The sequence below is a fragment of the Bos javanicus genome, chromosome 1, assembly GCF_032452875.1.
Source record: "Bos javanicus breed banteng chromosome 1, ARS-OSU_banteng_1.0, whole genome shotgun sequence".
Classification (NCBI taxonomy): Eukaryota; Metazoa; Chordata; class Mammalia; order Artiodactyla; family Bovidae; genus Bos; species Bos javanicus.
In genome coordinates this window covers 91,139,119-91,158,837 of record NC_083868.1, presented here as the reverse complement: position 1 = coordinate 91,158,837, position 19,719 = coordinate 91,139,119, and the positions used below count along the sequence as shown (strand labels likewise).

The following is a 19,719-nucleotide window of genomic DNA, read 5'->3' as shown; positions in this document are numbered from 1 at the left end:
ATTATAGCCACTGGGAGATAAAGCTGTCAGAGTCTGCCAAGTACTGCAAAGTGTAGTGATACAGTCAAGTTGAATTTCTGTAATTCCCTTAAATAAGATCTAGCTTATTTGTTTAATATACATAATGATGCTTCATGCACTCTGAAGAAATATCTTAGCTGTGGATTGTAACTGGTGTCAGACACATACATTTCCATTCAAAGTAATTATAATTTTTATAAGATTAAAATTAACTCAATACACTATTATCACCTACAATGGGAGAATAATGTGATCAGTCTTTATTACAAGATTAGGAACCTGAATTCAGACTGGTTTTTACATTCTTCATTGGGGAAATTAGGTCTTTAAAACAGGCAAGAGCATGTCAAAGTCTTATTTGTATGTGTGTGCCTTAGCCATGTTTGACTCTTTGCAAACCCATGGACTACAGCCCACAAGGCTCCTTTGTCCATGGCATTTCCCATGCAAGAATACTGGAGTGGGTTGCCATTTCCTCCTTCAGGGGATCGTCCCAACCCAGGGAGTGAACACAAGTCTCCTGCATTGGCATGCAGATTTTTTACCACTTATGTGGCCACCTAGGAGCCACAAAAGTCTTATTTCTTTTAATATAAAAGTTTAACTACATCCCAGACTATAACAAAAATTTATATTTACAAATAGTTCAATCCCTCAGTCATGTCTGACTTTTTGCGACCCCATGGACTGCAACACTCCAGGCCTCCCTGTCCATCACCAACTCCCTGAGCTTACTCAAAATCCTGTCCATTGAGTCGGTGATGCCATTCAACCATCTCACCCTTTTTCATCCCCTTCTTCTCCCGCCTTCAATCTTTCCCAGCATCAGGGTCTTTTCAAATGAGTCAGCTCTTCACATTAGGTGGCCAAAGTACTGGAGTTTCAGCTTCAACATCAGTCCTTCCAATGGACACTCAGGACTGATCTCCTTTACGATGGACTGGTTGGATCTCCTTGCAGTCCCAGAGACTCTCAAGCATCTTCTCCAATACCACAGTTCAAAAGCATCAATTCTTTGGTGCTCAGCTTTCTTTATAGTCCAACTCTTATATCCATAAATGATGATTTGAAAAACCATAGCTTTGACTGGATGGACCTTTGTCAGCAAAGTAATGTCTCTGCTTTTTAGTATGCTGTCTAGGTTGGTCATAACTTTTCTTCCAAGGACCAAGCGTCTTTTAATTTCATGGCTGCAGTCACCATCTGCAGTGATTTTGGAGCCCAAAATGTCACTGTTTCCCCATCTATTTGCCATGAAGCGATAGGACCAGATGCCATGATCTTCGTTTTCTGAATGTTGGGTTTAAGCCAACATTATCACTCTCCTCTTTCAATTTCATCAAGAGGCTCTTTAGTTCTTCTTCACTTTCTGCCATAAGGATGGTGTCATCTGAGGTTATTGCATATCTGAGGTTATTGTTATTTCTCCTGGCAATCTTGATTCCAGCTTGTGCTTCATCCAGCCCAGCATTCCTCATGATGTACTCTGCATATATGTTAAATAAGCAGGGTGACAATATACAGCCTTGATGTACTCCTTTCCTGATTTGGAACCAGTCTGTTGTTCCATGTCCAGTTTTAATCATTGCTTCTTGACCTGCATACAGATTTCTGAGGAGACAGGTCAGGTGGTCTGGTATTCCCATCTCTTGAAGAATTTTCCACAGTTTGTTGTGATCGACACAGTCAAATGCTTTAATGTAGTCAATAAAGCAGAAGTTTATCTAGAACTCTCTTGCTTTTTCAATGATCCAATGGATGTTGGCAATTTGGTTTTTCTGCCTTTTCTAAATCTTGCTTGAACATCTGGAAGTTCACAGTTCACATACTCCTAGATAGAAGTATATCTGTATAGTAATATATATATATATTTATTTCTTTATATTTATGAATATATATATTTATGATAATTTCACATATTTATGTTATGTATTTATTATATAGCAAAATATTGTATACCACATATAAATATTTATATATATTTTAACAAGTATATATATTTATATAACATTTATTGATCTGTAACTCTTGAAAATGCATTGGAGGTGACAAGTTAACTGCTTCTAAAAACTGTACCTATCTTAATAAAGAGGTTTTGATCTTTGCATGTGCTTCTTTAAACATCTTTAGGCTGGAGATCTCTTTTTTGTTCGCTTTGGAATCCCTAGTGCCTTCAACCTAATAGCTGCTTAATAAAAATCTACTGAATAAAAAATAAATCAACAATGGATACCTTTATTGAACTTTGGAGGGAATAATTATTGGTTTGCCTATTATTATAGCTTATTTATTTACACTTATTATTTTATTTGGTATTTTAACTTGGTACATCCACTAGTTACATAATATTATTATTATGAAAAAGAAAAGGAAGAAGACAAAAAGATGGAAAGGAGGAAAAAGAAATAGGAAAGAAGCAAAAGACAGATAAGGTGAAAGGCTGAAAAGGGAAGGTAGAGGAACCGTATGAACTTGAGAGAAGAGGAGAAGAGAAAGTATGTAAGAAAAGGAAATATAATAGGAAGTAATGAAAATTATCTATTCAATAAATAGTGTTGTAATAATTAACTATGCATATAGAAAAATAAAATTGGACTGTTTTATCACACCCCATAAAAAAATAAATTCCAGATGGATGAAAGATTTAAATGTTTCAAATAAAACTTTCAAACCTACAAGACCTTTAGAACTAAAACCCAAAAAAGATGTCCTTTTCATTATAGGGGACTGGAATGCAAAAGTAGGAAATCAAGAAACACCTGGAGTTTCTTGGTGTTTACAGGCAAATTTGGCCTTGGAATACGGAATGAAGTAGGGCAAAGACTAATAGAGTTTTGCCAAGAAAATGCACTGGTCATAACAAACACCCTCTTCCAGCAACACAAGAGAAGACTCTATACATGGACATCACCAGATGGTCAACCTTGAAATCAGATTGATTATATTCTTTGCAGCCAGAGATGGAGAAGCTCTATACAAGCAAAAACAAGACCAGGAGCTGACTGTGGCTCAGACCATGAACTCCTTATTGCCAAATTCAGACTGAAATTGAAGAAAGTAGGGAAAACCACTAGACCATTCAGGTATGACCTAAATCCAATCCCTTATGATTATACAGTGAAAGTGAGAAATAGATTCAAGGGACTAGATCTGATAGATAGAGTGCCTGATGAACTATGGAATGAGGTTCATGACATTGTACAGGAGACAGGGATCAAGATCATCCCCATGGAAAAGAAATGCAAAAAAGCAAAATGGCTGTCTGGGGAGGCCTTACAAATAGCTGTGAAAAGAAGAGAAGTGAAAAGCAAAGGAGAAAAGGAAAGATATAAACATCTGAATGCAGAGTTCCAAAGAATAGCAAGAAGAGATAAGAAAGCCTTCCTCAGCAATCAATGCAAAGAAATACAGGAAAACAACAGAATGGGAAAGACTAGAGATCTCTTCAAGAAAATCAGAGATAACAAAGCAACATTTCATGCAAAGATGGGCTCGATAAAGGACAGAAATGGTATGGACCTAACAGAAGCAGAAGATATTAAGAAGAGATGGCAAGAATACACAGAAGAACTGTACAAAAAGATCTTCATGACCCAGATAATCACGATGGTGTGATCACTGACCTAGAGCCAGACATCCTGGAATGTGAAGTCAAGTGGGCCTTAGAAAGCATCACTACGAACAAAGCTAGTGGAGGTGATGGAATTCCAGTTGAGCTATTCCAAATCCTGAAAGACGATGCTGTGAAAGTGCTACACTCAATATGCCAGCAAATTTGGAAAACGCAGCAGTGGCCACAGGACTGGAAAAGGTCAGTTTTCATTCCAATCCCAAAGAAAAGCAATGCCAAAGAATGCTCAAACTACCACACAATTGCACTCATCTCACAAGCTAGTAAAGTAATGCTCAAAATTCTCCAAGCCAGGCTTCAGCAATATGTGAACCGTGAACTTCCTGACGTTCAAGCTGGTTTTAGAAAAGGTAGAGGAACCAGAGATCAAATCGCCAACATCCACTGGATCATGGAAAAAGCAAGAGAGTTCCAGAAAAACATCTATTTCTGCTGTATTGACTATGCCAAAGCCTTTGACTGCGTGGATCACAATAAACTGTGGAAAATCCTGAAAGAGATGGGAATACCAGACCACCTGATCTGCCTCTTGAGAAATGTGTATGCAGGTCAGGAAGCAACAGTTAGAACTGGACGTGGAACAACAGACTGGGTTCCAAATAGGAAAAGGAGTACGTCAAGGCTGTATATTGTCACCCTGTTTATGTAACTTATATGCAGAGTACATCATGAGAAACGCTGGACTAGAAAAATCACAAGCTGGAATCAAGATTGCCGGGAGAAATATCAATAACCTCAGATATGCAGATGACACCACTCTTATGGCAGAAAGTGAAGAGGAACTAAAAAGCCTCTTGATGAAAGTGAAAGTGGAGAGTGAAAAAGTTGGCTTAAAGCTCAACATTCAGAAAACAAAGATCATGGCATCCGGTCCCATCACTCCATGGGAAATAGATGGGGAAACAGTGGAAACAGTGTCAGACTTTATTTTTCTGGGCTCCAAAATCACTGCAGATGGTGACTGCAGCCATGAAATTAAAAGACACTTACTCCTTGCAAGGAAAGTTATGACCAACCTAGATAGCAGATTCAAAAGCAGAGACATTACTTTGCCAACAAAGGTTAGTCTAGTCAAGGCTATGGTTTTTCCTGTGGTCATGTATGGATATGAGAGTTGGACTGTGAAGGAGGCTGAGCACTGAAGAATTGATGCTTTTGAACTGTGGTGTTGGAGAAGACTCTTGTGAGTCTCTTAGACTGCAAGGAGATCCAACCAGTCCATTTTGAAGGAGATCAGCCCTGGGATTTCTTTGGAAGGAATGATGCTAAAGCTGAAACTCCAGTACTTTGGCCACCTCATGTGAAGAGTTGACTCATTGGAAAAGACTCTGATGCTGGGAGGAATTGGGGGCAAGAGGAGAAGGGGAGGACAGAGGATGAGATGGCTGGATGGCATCACTGACTCGATGGACATGAGTCTGAGTGAACTCCAGGCATTGGTGATGGACAGGGAGGCCTGGCGTGCTGCGATACTTGGGGTCCAAAGAGTCGGACACAACCGAGCGACTAATCTGATCTGATGGAAGAATATTTTACGGCCTCAGAATTGGAAACATTTCTTTTAAAAACAAATGAATATGTTTACAAGTAAAAAGAAAATACTTTCATTGGTTTCAAAAAAAAAAAAACAACAACAACAACTGTAGAGCAAGGCATCACAAGAAAATTTTAAATGAAGTGAAAAACACAGAAAACATATTTACAACATATATGATATAGAAAAGCATTAGATATTGATTAATTATCATACCCACACATCAACAGGGAAAATACGTTTTAAAAAATGCTCAGTGAGAAACAGGTAAGTCACAGAAGAGAAAAAGAGAATGTGAAACAAAGATAGACACACATATTTTCATATACGAGATACATATTGGAAAAGACCCTGATGCTGAGAAAGATTGAGGGCAGGAGGAGAAGGGAACAACAGAAGATTAGATGATTGGATGGCATCACTGACTCGATGGACATGGGCTTGCACAAACTCCAGGTATGCTGCTGTCCGTGGGGAAGTGTGGTGTGCTGCAGTCCATGGGGTCTCAGTGTGCTGGACACAACTTAGTGACTGAACAACAACATATATAAGATACATAGGTATACATGCAAAATAAGTCTAAAAATACATAATGCTGCTGCTGCTGCTAAGTCGCTTCAGTCGTGTCCGACTCTGTGCTCCCCCATAGACGGCAGCCCACCAGGCTCCGCCGTCCCCAGGATTCTCCAGGCAAGAACACTGGAGTAGGGTGCCATTGCCTTCTCCAAAATACATAATAGGCTATATACAAATCACAATAGCTGGCTAAAGGAGTATAAAAGGAACTCAATTTTATTTTCAGTCTTTTTTATTTGTTCAAGGGGATTGATAATATCAAATTTAAATAGAAAAAGGGTGTTATTTTTGTTAGTGGTGGGTGTATGAGTGTTTATTGTATAGATCCATATATATATATTTTTTTAATTAACACTGTCCTTTAAAAGCTTCCCTGGTGGCTCAGACGGTAAAAGCATCTGTCTACAATGTGGAAGACCCGGGTTCAATCCCTGGGTTAGGAAGATCACCTGGAGAAGGAAATGGCAGTCTACTCCAGTACTATTGCCTGGAAAATCCCATGGACAGAGGAGCCTGGTAGGCTACAGTCTATTGGGTCACAAAGTCTGACACAACTTAGCGACTTCACTTAAAAGGAAAAATACTTGCTTTAAGACTATACTGCTAGTAAAAGAGATTGACCTGGAATCCCAAATGATATTTTTCTGATTCTAAAATTTATGACCATCATGATGCTATACAATTTTGTTTCAAACTGTATTCTTTGCTACATTATAGTCTAAAATAGTTGAAAATCTCCTATGTAAGTATGTCCTACTCTTTGGTTATTTTGTATTTACCTGTCTTTGCTAACTGTGAAAACTGACTTGTTCAAGTTCTTCAATTTAAACATTTGCTTTAGCAGATAGAAACAAACACATGAATGTATTTTCTAAAACTTTAATAAAGAAACTTCTAAAAGCTTCTATTTACAAGCAGGTTGTGTGCTAAATCACTTTAGTCATGTCCGACTCTCTGTGACCCCATGGACTATAGCCCTCCAGGCTCCTCTGTCCATGGGGTTTTCCAAGCAAGAATACTGGAGAGGGTTGCCATTTCCTCCTCCAGGGGAACCTCCCAACCCAGGGATAGAACCCACATCCCTTAGTTCTCCTGCATTGGCAGACTGATTCTTTACCACCAGCTTCACTAGTGATAAAGTGATGCTTTATCACTTTATCACAAGCTTCCCACCTGAGAGACTGGGAAATCAATATGTTTTAACACCCAGGGAATGTTTTGGGTGTTTTGCCTTATAGTCAGAGAATTTCCAGGGTATAAGTCATACAGGCAGAAGGCAAGGTGCAGAGGAAAAGAGACAGAGACTGGGCACTCATACAGAGGCTTCGCCCGATCAGCCACAGAATAAAAGGCAAGATTTCCCTCCTCAAGGTCTAGCCAGATGTCCACCACACTAGGTCTGTGTGAGTCGAAGACAGTTTCCTTGACTGTGCACCATGCAGACAGCTGGCTGGTCCCTTTCCCACTCTATACACCAGGAGTCTGTGGTCCTTCCTAGGATCTGGCTTTTCTTCATCCCTCCGCAAGGTCACCCCAACTGTCCAGTGGCTACAATGCTGAGTGTCCACTTCCCAATACTGCTGCCCAGAAGAGAGGGCCTGGAAACATATGGCTTGGCTGGAGGCAAACCTCTCAGGACTCCAGGGTCAGGTGTGTGGAAAGTGAGATACAGTCACTGTCCAGTGATCTGTGGACACCTTCAGATTATAGGAGAGGCTCCCAAGGTCAAAGTTTGGACTGATGATGGTCTATCGAGCAGATGAAGAAACCTCTTGGGTGCAAGGTGGCTCTGGTCAGGCAGTGAGCACGAGGAAGAAGATGGAGCTTCCGGGAGTTCAACCTGTGTTTGTTCTTCAATGGCCCATTGCTGAGTGAAATTTTCTTGTAATTTTCCCTGGATCTCTTCTAGGTCATAGAGAATATCTTTCATTTTTTTGCTCAGGTGGGCATGAAGTCACTAGTTTGGGAGAAGCCAAGGAAAGTTCACACCATCCGACAAAGCTCCTTTGTCTGATTCAGATTCTGGGAGGTGTCTGATTAAATAATTATTTTATTTAATCTACAAGTATAGATTAAATGATTATTCCATTATTTAAAATACTTGAGCATTTAATGACATTTATTTCAACATGCCTTATACCTAACCTGGTTTCAGACAATAACTCTTGAATCTTGTTACCTGCATATTTTAACATTAGAGTTTGTTCATTGTTCTCTAACATACATTCTTATCTCTTTCTTTTAAAGAAAGGTCCCTCCAAGTTTTAGCTGGGCACATGACCTACCAGTTGGGAACACAGTCTCTCAGACTCACACACAGGCATGTTGACCTCTGGCCAAGCCCTGGCCAGTGGGGAAGAAATAACAACACTGATTGTATATTCTGAGCGACAAACTCAGCAGAGAAGCTACTTGCCCTCATTCTCCCTTCACCTTCCACTGGCTAGAAATGATGATCACCATCCTTAACCCTGCTGCTGCTGCTGCTGCTAAGTCGCTTCAGTCGTGTCCGACTCTGTGCGACCCCATAGACGGCAGCCCATCAGGCTCCACCATCCCTGGGGTTCTCCAGGCAATAACACTGGAGTGGGTTGCCAGAAGCCATGTGTTAAAGTTTACAAAGCCTCCTCATCAGTCCTGGACTGTTTTCATGAGAGAGAAATAAATTTCTTACTTACTTAAGTCATCATGTTTCTGTATCTCTTTGTGATACCACACTAACTTTAACTTGTTCTCTCTATAAAATAATTAATATTAACCTGTATGTATCACAGAAGAATACATTTGTATTCAGAGAAATTGATGACTTTGTCCATGATCATAGACATAGAAAGTGGCAAAGGGATGTGTGAAGAGTGGGACTTCTGACTCCAAAGCCTGTGAATTCTATGCCTGATTCCCAGGCAGGGAAAGTCTGATCCAAGTGCCCCGTTCTCAAACGTGATTATAAATGCTGACCTCAGAGTTACTGCTGATTAAAGCTTAGGATACATAGTAACACTAATTAGGGAATATTTGGCTCTTTCATATTTGTTTTAAAAAGTGGTAGATAATGTGCTAGGAAAGACACCTCTAGGGTTTAGTTTGGGGCTTTCATCTTGCTCACAGGGGATGAAGGCATTCTTCCCATTCATGCCACCACATCCACCCTGACAAGAAACATAAAATATTTTGTTCCCCTAATGGGAACTTAGTTCTTAGACGTTACAGTTAAATTTCCTCACTCTCAGCCTATAGTCCATAAAGTATCACCAGAATGTTAGGAAAGAGACTGATAGAATCTATTTAATTTTCTCAGTAGCCTAATGAGAAGAGTGTCAGTGAAAGAGTTCAGCAGCCAATGTCCCAAAGAAGATGGAGGTAGAAATACAATAAATCTAGACCAAGAAGAGCTATTTGGTTACAAAGCAGTGAATTGGAACCAAGGCAGCAATTCTCACTCAATCTAAAAAAGTATTTTGTTCTTGCAGCTGATTCAATTAAAATGAAGCACATGGAAATATCACATTCTCTTCTTCTTGGCACCAGAGTTGCAGGAAGACTAAAGAGATACTTAACACAGGCAATACTTCAGTCATAAAACTAATCTGTTTTGTTTGTGATATGTTCAGGGGAAAATTCAAACCCACCAAGTCCATTACAGTGGCTCAAATGCACGGTGGATTAAAAAAGCACTCTAAAAACAGGAGCTTTCATTGCAGATTTCCTCACTGTGAGAACCACGGTCATCAAATAAAGACAACAAATATTTGAGAGGAAGCCAAAGAGTGAAAAAGAAAAACTGAACACTTCTCTTTGCCATTATATTTACAAGCAAAGAATGTGAGCAAAATAAAAACTAAGTAAAAACTAATTTTAAAATTTAGTTTATTTTTGAAAATTAGATCTGTTTTTAACATAAATGTGTGTGAATACATATATAAATGTGTGTGTGTGTGTGTGTGTGTGTGAGTGCTTAGTCACTCAATTATGTCTGACTCTTTGTATCCCCACAGACTGCAGCCCTCCAGGCTCCTCTGTCCATGGAATTCTCCAGGCAAGAATATTGGAGTGGGTTGCCATTCCCTTTTCCAGGATATAGATGTGTATATGTATGTGTATAAATATATAGTAACATGTGTATATGTGTATAGATATACAGGTGTCTATTTACATCTATATGCATGTACATACATGTATATGTAATATGCATGTGTTTGTCTATTTGTATCTTTTTTTTTTCTCTCTCTAAAATTTTAAATCTGCCACAGGTATACATGTGTTCCCCATCCTGAACCCTCCTCCCTCCTCCCTTCCCATACCATCCCTCTGGGTCATCCCAGTGCACCAGCCCCAAGCATCCAGTATCATGCATCGAACCTGGACTGGCGACTCGTTTCATATATGATATTATACATATTTCAATGCCATTCTCCCAAATCACCCCACCCTCTCCCTCTCCCACAGAGTCCAAAAGACTGTTCTATACATCAATGTCTCTTTTGCTGTCTCGTATACAGGGTTATTGTTACCATCTTTCTAAATTCCATATATATGTGTTAGTATACTGTATTGGTGTTTTTCTTTCTGGCTTACTTCACTCTGTATAATAGGCTCCAGTTACACACACGAATACATTTAAGGAAGTTGGAGGTTAAGTGAAAGTTCTTTTATTTGTTAGTCATAACGATAAAGTGAAAAGAAAACAGATATTTCTTCTTAAATTGTTATGTTGAAAAATGTTGTTTTTCAGATTCTCATTTAAAACAAAACTGTGAATTCATACTTATTCACTCAGTCATGGCATTCCCCGTATAGTTTTTAAATCCAAGTGAACCACAGAGCAATCCAAACATAGCTCTGTCAGAGTACTGGAGCACTATATAAGAGAACAAATTCTTTATATGTTCCGAGCTTTGGCAGAAAATGAAATATTTCTCTAACATAGGATTTTGAAGTTAAGGAGAACTAATATGAAATAAATACCGTGGTCTCTTAATAGCTTTACTGAGGTATAATCAACATAACAACTAATTGCATCTATTTAAAATGTGCAAAGTAAAATATGATGTACATTCTTGATGTTGTTTAATTGCTGAGTCATGGTTGACTTTTGTGACCCCTTGGACTATAGCATGCCAGGCTCCTCTGTCCATGGGATTTCCCTGGCAGTAATACTGGGGATATGTAGTAGAGGTAGTAGATGTATTAAACTTATTACTTTTTCGAAGATTTTTTTTTTTTTAACTTCCATATGAAGTTTAGAGTTAGCTTGTCAATTTAATGAAGATTAAATTGAATATACTCAGAATTTTAACCATATTGCATTCAACTTTTAGATAAATTTATAGAGAACTGACCAATTAGCAACATTGAATTTTGGGACCAAAAACACACATTCTCCATTTATTGTGGTCTTTTAAATTCAAAAATATTTTGTAGTTTTCAACGTAGAGCTCTTTTAAGTTTTGGGTAAATTTATCCCTCAGTACTTTTTTTTTTATACTAGTATAAATGGTAACTTCAAAACATTTTAATTTCTTGGGAATTTCCCTGGCAATCCAGTGTTTAAGGTTCTAATCTTCCACTGCAGGGGCCATAGGTTCAGTCCCTGGTCAGGGAACTAAAAATAAACAAAATACAAAAAATTTAGTTTTGTTTTATTTTTTGCTACTATTGATTGTGCGTTGATCTTATATCCTATAACATTTTGCTAAACTCACTTAAATTCTTCTGCTTCTTTCCAGCTTCCATCATATTTGACACATATGATTGGCAATTTGCTAATAAATATAATTTTGTTTCTTCCTCTAAATCTCTATGCCTTTCATTACTTTCATGGCATATTACATTGGTTAAAGCTTTCAATGCAATGTTGAATAGCAGTGTGAGAGCAGAAATCCTTGCTATTTTATTTTATTTTTACTTTACAGGGAAACATTCATTCTTTCAGTCTTAAATATTGGGCATAGTTTTTCATAAATTACTTTTACCAAGATAGGAAAGATCTCTTATATTTTTACTTTCCTGAAAACTTTAAATATGTTTCCTATATATTTTATACATTTCATAAAACTTCTATTTTTTAATATGTTATGCAATTAGTACATTGATTTTGTAATATTTAGTCATGTGTTCCTAGGATAAATCCAGCTTATTCTCATCATGTATTATCTTTCTATGCATTATTGTGTTCAGTCTGTTAATATTTTGTTAAAATATTTTTTCATCTAGATTCATGATGGATATTGGTCAGTAGTTTTCTCCTAATATCCTCTTCTGGTTTTAGCATCAAAATAATACTAGACTCATAGAATGATATGAGAAGAATATCCTCTTCTTCAACTTTCTGGGAGAGCTTATTCAGTGGTAGTATTTTTTTTTTTTTTTTCATAAATATTTGGCAGCATGTACTAACAAAGCCTTCTGGGCCTGGAGTTTTCCTTCATGGAAGGCTTTTAACTACAATTTTTTTTTCATTTTTTAATAGATATAGGGCTTTCAGACTTTATTTCTTCTTAAGTCAGCCTTGTCTTTTTCAAGAAATTTATCCATTTAATCTTAATTGTGGGATTTTGTTACTATTGCTGTTGTTTAGTTGCTAAATCATGTCTGACTCTTTTGTGACCCCCATGCACTGCACACCACAGGCTCCTCTGTCCATGGGATTTCCCAGGCAAGAATCCTGGAGTGGGTTGCCATTTCCTTTCCTAGGGAATCTTCTGGACCCAGGGATTGAATCTGCCTCTCCTGCATTGACGGGAGGATTCTTTACCACTGAGCCACCAGGGAAGCCCACATTGTGGGATATATTGGTATAAAATTGCTTATGGTTTTTCCTGTGGTCATGTATGGATGTGAGGTCATGTATGGACTGTGAAGAAAGCTGAGTGCTGAAGAATTGATACTTTTGAACTGTGGTGTTGGAGAAGACTCTTGAGAGTCCCTTGGACTGCAAGGAGATCCAACCAGTCCATCCTAAAGGAGATCAGTCCTGGGTGTTCTTTGGAAGGAATGATGCTAAAGCTGAAACTCCAGTACTTTGGCCACCTCATGCGAAGAGTTGACTCATTGGAAAAGACTCTGATGCTGGGAGGGATTGGGGGCAGGAGGAGAAGGGGATGACAGAGAATGAGATGGCTGGATGGTGTCACTGACTCGATGGACATGAGTTTGAGTGAACTCCAGGAGTTGGTGATGGACAGGGAGGCTTGGCATGCTGCAATTCATGGGGTCGCAAAGAGTAGGACATGACTGAGTGACTGAACTGAACTGAATTGAATATTACCATTTTTTTTTAAAGTATACATGAAATCTAGAGTGATTTTACTTCATTCATTCCTAATGCTGCTTTCTTATATATATATATATATATATATATATATTTTTTTTTTTCCCCCAAATTAGTCCAGCTAGAAGTTCACCAAAATTTGTTAATCTTTCCAAAAAGTCAGCCTTTGATTTCTGTTAATTTTCACTCTTTTTTCCCTCATTTTCTCTCTCCTTCTGATTTCTTTTTTTGTTTGTTTCTTTCTTCTGCTTCCCTTGGATTTCATTTGTTGTACTCTTTCTGATTGTTTAATGCTGAGGTATTCAATTTGAGACTTTCTTCTTTTCTAATATAGTCATCTAGTGTTATATATTTCCCTTAAGTGCTATATTAGCTGCATTCTACAAATCTTGATACATTTAGTTTTTAATTTTTCTCAGTTCAATGTATTTTCTAATTTTTTCCCCTCAGAAGTATGCTATTTAGTTTCCAAATACTTGAGAATTTTCCAGATATATTTTTTGATTTCTAATTTCATCTCATTTTTTTCATCCAGGTTCGATGCACGATACTGGATGCTTGGGGCTGGTGCACTGGGACAACCCAGAGGGATGGTGTGGGGAGGGAGGAGGGAGGAGGGTTCAGGATTGGGAACACATGTATACCTGTGGTGGATTCATTTTGATATTTGGCAAAACCAATACAATATTGTAAAGTTTAAAAATAAAATAAAATTTAAAAAAATAATAATAAAATTAAAAAAAAGAAAATACATTCTATGACTTAAATACTTTTAAATGTGCTTACCTTCTTTTGTGAATTAAAAAAAAATGCTTTATGTTAGAAAATGATTCCTGCATATTTGAATGTTTAGTATGTCATTGGGTGGAGAGTTCAAGAGCTATCTATCCATAGTGATTTCCTTTTTCTTTCTTTTATTTTTAGTGATTTTCTATTGACCAGTTCTACTAATTTGTGTTAAGAATTCTTTTCTCTTTTTTTTCTCTGGCTGCATGTAAGATTATATCTTAAAAGTTTGACTATAGTGTATCTTGGGCACTTTCATTTTTTTTTTTTCCCCTTGTGTTTTAGGGATCTGTGGTTGTATACTTTATATCAGGTTTGGGAAATTTTCAGTAAATATTTAAATATTTTTACGTACTACTTCTCATATTTAATGTCTCCAGTTACATATACATTAGCATGTTTGAAATATTCCCACAGTTCACTCTATTTTCTGTTTGTTTGGTTGGTTTTTTTACTATGTCACTGACAGGTAAATTTAGTTGTTGGCAAAGAGAAAGAGAGAATGCCTGCTAGTTGTGGAGAATAGGAGAGTCAACGGCTTAATTTGAAAACAATAAGCTCAGAAAAAGCTCTTGCCTCTTGCTAGGGAGTGTCCTCTTGCTCCCTTCCTGCTGGTAAAAACGTCTGAGGGGTTAGAGGTGAAGATCCTCAGACTCTCAGGGAATCCTTTCCTCCATGTCCGTGTACTCGCAAAAGACAGGGATAGGACAAGAGGTCCTTCCTGAGGCCTGGCCAATCCTAAGGTTTAGAGAAGTCTACTATACCCAAATAGAGAAGGAAATGGCAACCCACTCCAGTATTCTTGCCTGGAGAACTCCATGGACAGAGGAGTCTGGCAGGCTACAGTCCATGCAGTATAAAAGAGTTGGACACGACTGAGCAGCTAACACTGTACCCACCGACTCATTTTCTTATGCTACATCTAACTTGCCATTCATCCTATTCAGCGAAATTTTTTAGAAATTATTGTTGTCACTTCAAAAAGTTCTAATTGAGTCTATTTTTACAGCTTCAATTTGTTTACTTTTTGAACATATGGAATACAGTTATAACACATTTTTTCAATGTCCTTGTCTAACTCTAACATCTATCAGATCAGATCAGATCAGATCAGTCACTCAGTCGTGTCCGACTCTTTGTGACCCCATGAATCGTAGCACGCCAGGCCTCCCTGTCCATCACCAATGCCCGGAGTTCACTCAGACTCACATCCATCGAGTCAGTGATGCCATCCAGCCATCTCATCCTCTATCATCCCCTTCTCCTCCTGCCCCCAATCCCTCCCAGCATCAGAGTCTTTTCCAAGGAGTCAACTCTTCGAATGAGGTGGCCAAAGTACTGGAGTTTCAGCTTTAGCATCATTCCTTTCAAAGAAATCCCAGGGCTGATCTCCTTCAAAATGGACTGGTTGGATCTCCTTGCAGTCTAAGAGACTCTCAAGAGTCTTCTCCAACACCACAGTTCAAAAACATCAATTCTTCGGTGCTCAGCTTTCTTCACAGTCCAACTCTCACATCCATACATGACCACTGGAAAAACCAGAGCCTTGACTAGACTAACCTTTGTTGGCAAAGTAATGTCTCTGCTTTTGAATCTGCTATCTAGGTTGGTCATAACTTTCCTTGCAAGGAGTAAGTGTCTTTTAATTTCATGGCTGCAGTCACCATCTGCAGTGATTTTGGAGCCCCCCAAAATAAAGTCTGACACTGTTTCCACTGTTTCTCCATCCATTTCCCATGAAGTGATGGGACCGGATGCCATGATCTTCATTTTCTGAATGTTGAGCTTTAAGCCAACTTTTTCACTCTTCACTTTCACTTTCATCAAGAGGCTTTTTAGTTCCTCTTCACTTTCTGCCATAAGGGTGTTGTCATCTGCATATCTGAGGTTATTGATATTTCTCCCAGCAATCTTAATTCCAGCTTGTGCTTCTTCCAGTCCAGCATTTCTCATGATGTACTCTGTATATAAGTTAAATAAACAGGGTGACAATATACAGCCTTGACGTACTCCTTTTTCTATTTAACCAGGCTGTTGTTCTATGTCTAGTTCTAACTGTTGCTTCCTGACTTGCATACACATTTCTCAAGAGGCAAATCAGGTGGTCTGGTATCCCATCTCTTTCAGAATTTTCCACAGTGTATTGTGATCCACATAGTCAAAGGCTTTGGCATAGTCAATAAAGCAGAAATAGATGTTTTTCTGGAACTCTCTTGCTTTTTCCATGATCCAGCAGATGTTGGCGATTTGATCTCTGGTTCCTCTGCCTTTTATAAAACCAGCTTGAACATCAGGAAGTTCATGGTTCACATATTGCTGAAGCCTGGCTTGGAGAATTTTGAGCATTACTTTACTAGCATGTGAGATGAGTGCAATTTTGTGGTAGTTTGAGCATTCTTTGGCATTGCCTTTCTTTGGGATTGGAATGAAAACTGACCTTTTCCAGTCCTGTGGCCACTGCTGAGTTCCAAATTTGCAGGCATATTATGTGCAGCACTTTCACAGCATCATCTTTCAGGATTTGGAATAGCTCAACTGGAATTTCATCACCTCCACTAGCTTTGTTCATACTGATACTTTCCAAGGCCCTTTACTTCACATTCCAGGATGTCTGACTCTAGGTCAGTGATTCACACCATCATGATTATCTGAGTTGTGAAGATCTTTTTTGAACAATTATTCTGTGTATTCTTGTCATCTCTTCTTAATATCTTCTGCTTCTGTTAGGTCCATACCACTTTTGTCCTTTATCAGTTTTCAAACAAAGGAATGATTATTCTCCTCCTTCTGAGTCATGTTTTACTGCTTCTTTGTATGCCTGATTTTCTTTCATTGGATGTACAAAACTGTGAACTTCACCTTGTTGGGTTCTGGCTGTTTTTGTATCTCTACTGTTCTTTCTTTAACTTTGTTCTGACATGTGGTTATGTGGATACAATCTGATGGGTTTGGATCTTGCTTTTATTTTTCATTTGGCTGATTAGAAGCAGAGGTCAGTCTAGGGCTAACTACCTTCCACTAGTGAGGTTAGGCATTCCTGGGTACTTTACTCAATGCTCCATATTTTAATAAGTTTTTCCAGTCTGACTGGTTGAAATAGGCACTGTTCTTGGTATTGTAAAATCCTGAACAATATTCTTTCTTATAATTTAGATGGTTCTTTTCCTAGCCTTAGCTAGTTTCCTCAAACATATTCAGTAGTCATTATCTACTGAGTACTTAAAGAAGATTCTATACAGAGACTGCCTCTTTGATACTTTGTTCTGAAAAATCTAGACATCATGATCTTCCTTGAAATTTTTGTTTGACATAGATCTAAGAAACTTACATGATACAGGACATGGGTTAAGTAACATAAATAAAATTATTTAGACATAACAAGAAGATTGGACTTTGTTATTCCTGAATCACTAAACTATTTTGTATATTAACATTCATTATTGTTTAGCTGATTTTTTCTTAATTATCCAAACTCATAATCTGTTTTAGCACTAATTTTCTTTCTATATAACTTTTTCATTTACTTTGTTCATTTCTGCTCTCCAAACATGGCTGTTTCTTGATACATGGAAGAAAAAGTGTAATTTTTTTTGACCCTGTATATTAATTTCCCCCACACTGACTGCCAAAATATTTTCCATAGACTTCTGCTAAAAATACTACATTGTTTAAATACTACAATGCCACTCCTGTGGATTGACAGACATACCTCTATATATTGAATTTATCTTGTCATTTAATGAGAAACTTCTTGCTAACTAGGGGGTGTCAAATTGGTTTCACTCATGCTAACTATGGGTAGATGTGAGACCAGTCTATAGTTCTATAGTTCAGTCTATAGAACTGGCTAAGAAAAGAGAAATTTCCTACTGAAACCATTTGGAGTGCCTTGGCATGATTTCAGTAAAAGTTATTCAGTAAAATAATCCCGCATGTAGAAAGAATATGCTCAGGGGAAATTCTAAGTTATTAGCGTAGGAATCAGGGCTGTCTGTGTCAAGCATTCCCTCTTCCTAGCAAAAATGGGGACAGAACACAGCAGCAACAAAGAGACAGTAACAACAGCGAAATCTGATTGTAAGAGAGATTGTGGGTATCCTTTGAAAGTGTTTTGTTTGTGTTTAAAATTCCAAAAAAATAGGGAACTCTTAAAAGATACACAGCAGAAATCAAATCATAAGGTGCTGAAAGACAATATGAGAACCATAAAAAATATATATGTTATACATTGAATATGGATTTTCAACACATATTTTATGAAATCTGATAACAATGGAAATAAGAATAATTTCAGCTGAAGAGAGCAAGTGAAATGAATATAAATGGCATTTTTTCTTGACTGGTAAGTAGAGCTTTACATAATTCATCATGAAAGCCACTTTTATAATCCACATAAATGAGTTTTATGATGATGGCAAATCAGAGGTATGTGAGAAATATAATCTGAGTCAAAACAATTTTACCATTAATGTCTGGTTTAGTTTACTGATAACATAAATTTATTGTACTGTAGATTCAGAGAGATGAGGAACATATGCCATTCAATAAACATTATAAAGAATAAAAGAAAAACTAAGCTGGAAGTCACTGGAGAATAGTTCTTTGATTGTTTGCTTGGAGTAGGTATAAAACTCAGTGTAATGAATCTCATGAGGGCAGAAAGAGAACATAAATGAAAAGGGATCATATTTTACCAAACAGCACCTTGGGAAGTTCCAACATGAGACTTTTTTTGGTTATGATAAGATTATCATTACTTTGAAAGTTTACGTTTAGGACAGGCCAGTTGATACTGAGTTATGAAGAGAAAAGTGTTGAGAAAATGTTAAAGAAATCAGGAAAGTAACAGCAATAATTGGATTGCCCTCATTGGCTATAAAATTAGAAGGTACTTTGAAAGCACAATAAACATATGAATTATGTTTTGAGAAATTCCGGCTGGAAGTTAAAACACAAACGGAGTTAGGAAAAAAAAAAAAAAGAACTTGGGGTTGAAATTAGTAGGAACTGACCAATGTTTTCTGGCATGGTTTTTATTTTGTGTTATCAAGAATTTTCATTCACACCTTAATATTAAAGTTGATGACAGAGTTTTAATAAGGTCAAATTATATTGATCCTTAGTTTTGGTTCTTTTTATTAGTTTCTTAAATAGGAAGCAAAAGAACACAGGAGAGTAATTGAAGGATCTGCTTTATATAGTAAACATTTTAATATTGATAATTGCATTTTGAAAACTAAGGTAATGTAATCATTAATTGTCACATTTGAACCCAAGCTATTGCAATTTGCTAATTTGAATACTTGAATTACATTTTTATAATGAGTCTATATTGGTCTTCCATTTTTATTCATCATATCTTCTTAAATTGTAAGCAACTAATGATGGGGATAAAAGAATAGCATTTACCCTTGATTGAGCAATAAATGCTAACTCTTTCCTTATGTTCATAAACAGATGCTTTAGAAGGAGTAGCTTATCTCAATCATTTTTCCAGGGAAAGGGGACAACAAACAAAGGAAGCTTCTTGAGAGAGGCATGCATCACCATCCTTGTAGATTACTAGCTAGCACATAACTTGAAGGTAGGGGTCAAGCCTTTAATTAAATAATTCAATAAATAAGCTTTCTTCTAGACAATAATAGTATATCAGTAAAAGCATACAAAATCTCTGCACTTATGGAGCTTACATTCTACCTTGCAAAAAAGACTGAATAAAAAAAATAAGAGCAGTATATAGGGATGCATATAATAAGTTCTAAGGAGCAGAACAAAATTGAAAAGAGGGCGAGAAATTGTTGATGTGGGGACTTCCCTGGTGGTGCAGTAGATAAGAATCCACCTGTCCATGCAGGTGACACAAGTTTGATCCCTGATCTGGGAAGAATGCACATGCAGTGG

General features: G+C 37.4%; 1 pseudogene; it reads right to left on the bottom strand.

Annotated features, from left to right (window-relative positions):
- Positions 1-6,920: 6,920 nt before the first annotated feature.
- LOC133252761 (E3 ubiquitin-protein ligase RNF135-like) overlaps positions 6,921-19,719 on the bottom strand; it is a 43,511-nt pseudogene continuing 30,712 nt past the window's right edge.